This window comes from Montipora capricornis, chromosome 7, assembly GCF_036669925.1.
Source record: "Montipora capricornis isolate CH-2021 chromosome 7, ASM3666992v2, whole genome shotgun sequence".
NCBI lineage: Eukaryota > Metazoa > Cnidaria > Anthozoa > Scleractinia > Acroporidae > Montipora > Montipora capricornis.
The window spans coordinates 4,100,165-4,102,664 of NC_090889.1; the positions used below are offsets into that span (position 1 = coordinate 4,100,165).

At 45.4% G+C, this 2,500-nt stretch overlaps 2 pseudogenes; one reads left to right on the forward strand and one right to left on the reverse strand.

Annotated features, from left to right (window-relative positions):
• The window catches only part of LOC138055366 (probable ATP-dependent DNA helicase RecS), an 8,605-nt pseudogene that overhangs the window by 2,387 nt on the left and 3,718 nt on the right, over positions 1-2,500 (reverse strand).
• Positions 433-1,819, forward strand: LOC138057772 (uncharacterized; annotated as a pseudogene).

Genomic DNA, 2,500 nt, shown 5'->3' on the forward strand with positions numbered 1-2,500 from the left:
GTTTGCCGTTGGGTTTCACTCCCACGAGCAATGGCTGTGCTTGTTCGGTTCCTTTGAACCATGGTTGGCACGTCCAACGTGCATTTATGGCTTTGGCGATAATTTATTATGTGCTTACTCCTGCCATATGAGTGTACAATTCTTTGACCGCCTCTTTACGAGTGGTCCAATGCACTCGGCACAGGCGGTAATGTATTGTTTTTGGGAACTTGGCTTTTTTCTCTTTTTCTCTTTTTCATCCGGTTACATATTGCTCATAAACCAGATTTAAGGAAAACCTGTGGAACTGCCCCACCTCAACTATGACCAAAAATTTAGGATGGAATTTCATCTTGTCATTTTACGTCGTATTCCTTCTTATCAATTTTCTTTCAAAATCAAACAACATTCTATCGTATTTAATTGCCTAGTTTTATCTGTTATCGATAAGTCATGCCTCCTAGGAAGCATCCGGCACAACCATCAAGGACAGGCCGCCAAACACGTTCTAAGCGAGTGCGGACATCAGAGCTGACTGCAACGGTCCCACCTCTCCCTGAACAAACTAATAACAACCCCGGTTTGGTCTCCTTGGACGTAAACGCTCTCTCCGCCACCATATCGACGGCCATCTCGGAAGCGGTGAAAACAGCATTATCTAAGGACAGTCTCACCGAGATCTTGAGACAAAACACATTTGAGGACAGCTCGTTGCTTGAAACCACATTAGCAGGCCAGTCTCAAGCCGACCTGTCTTCAGATAGCGTCACTTCAGCTGTGAGCAGCCATGTCAGTAGCCTCACCGGTGCAGGTACAAGAAATGATTCTCTGCCTCTGGGTCCCGACAATGTGCAACCTAAACAAATTTTTACTAGCGTGTCAGTAAATCTTAGTTCCTGGGTGGGTTCCAAAATTAAAGCTAAAATCTGGGCCCTTATTAGCATCCACCCCTCAAATCGATAAGTATGCGTTATCGATGACCCCCTCCTCTGGGCTATCAAAGCAGCCGCGGCTGACCCTAGAGCCGTATCACGCAACAAAGAAGGTTTCCAACATACAACAGTGGGTTTCGGCTTTTAACATTTTTGTCTCGGTCTATACTGAGCGATACCAGAGTGAAACCCCGCAGTTGATGAAGTCTTGCGAGGTAGTCCGTGACATTGCTTTGTCGATCGGGGATTGGCTCTGGTATGACGAACACTTTCGTTATCTGAGGCAATCTGCACCCGATAAATATCCATGGGATCAAATACATTGGGAACTTTGGTTGAGGGCCTCAGCTAATTTTCGGAGATCACAGTCGATCCCCAATAAGCCCCAAACCTCGACACGCCAGCGTTTTCGTTCGAATTTTTTCCCACGAGGCACGTGTTGGACATTTCATGCCGGAAAACACTGCCAAGGGTGTCAGTTCGAACACGTCTGCTATAAATGTGGAGCAAAGCACCCAGCCATTCAATGCTCAGTACAAACCCCTTATCAGCGGTTTAGTGGAGTTAAACCAAAAGGAAACTCTACTCAAGTATCAGGCCCTTCACAGCCCGCCAGTAACCCCCGTAAGGGTGGACAGGCTTGAATGCCTCTTACACTGTTATGAGCAAAACAAAAAGCATTTTCTTGTCGATGGTTTCCGTTGTGGCTTTCGTGTTAATTTTGTTGGTGATCGGCTTCCTTTTCAATCTCCTAATCTCAAAAGTGTCCTCGCCCAACCGGAAATTGCTAGAATGAAATTGCGCAAGGAATGCGACGCAGGCCGAATTGTGGGTCCTTTTAAAACTCCCCCTTTTGCGAACTTTCGTACGTCTCCCTTGGGCGTTGTACCCAAGAAAGACCCATCTGAATTTCGTTTGATTCATCATTTATCCTATCCCAAAGGAAATTCGGTTAATGATGCTATTCCTGACTATTGTTCCTCTGTCAAATACGCATCCGTTAGTGATGCGATCACAGCCATTAAAGCCACCGGGGAAGGTTGTTTTTTGGCTAAAACCGACATCAAGTCGGCTTTTCGTATTATACCAATTCATCCTGCCGACTATTCCTTGCTAGGTATGAAGTTCGACAACTTGTATTACTTTGACCGGTGCCTCCCCATGGGTCTTTCTTCTTCATGCAACATTTTTGAAGCTTTTAGTACCGCATTGGAGTGGTTGTCTATTCATCGCCTGGGTGCCTCATCTGTTTTGCACATATTAGACGATTTTTTGTTTATTGCTAAAACCAAAGATCGTTGCGAGGCCGACTTGGGCAAGTTTATTTCTTTATGCCATCATCTAGGAGTACCTCTTGCTCCGGAAAAAACCGTGGGCCCTGACACAGTATTGTAATTTGCCGGCATTACCCTTGATTCGGTGAGAAGAGAAGCGCGTCTACCTGATGAAAAGCTTCAAAAATGCCGCATGCTCTTGCACAATTTTTATAAACGTCGCACAGTGAAGCTAAAAGAACTTCAATCTTTAATAGGCTTACTAAATTTCACTTGTCAAGTTATTGTCCCGGGCCGTGCTTTTCTTCGTCGCCT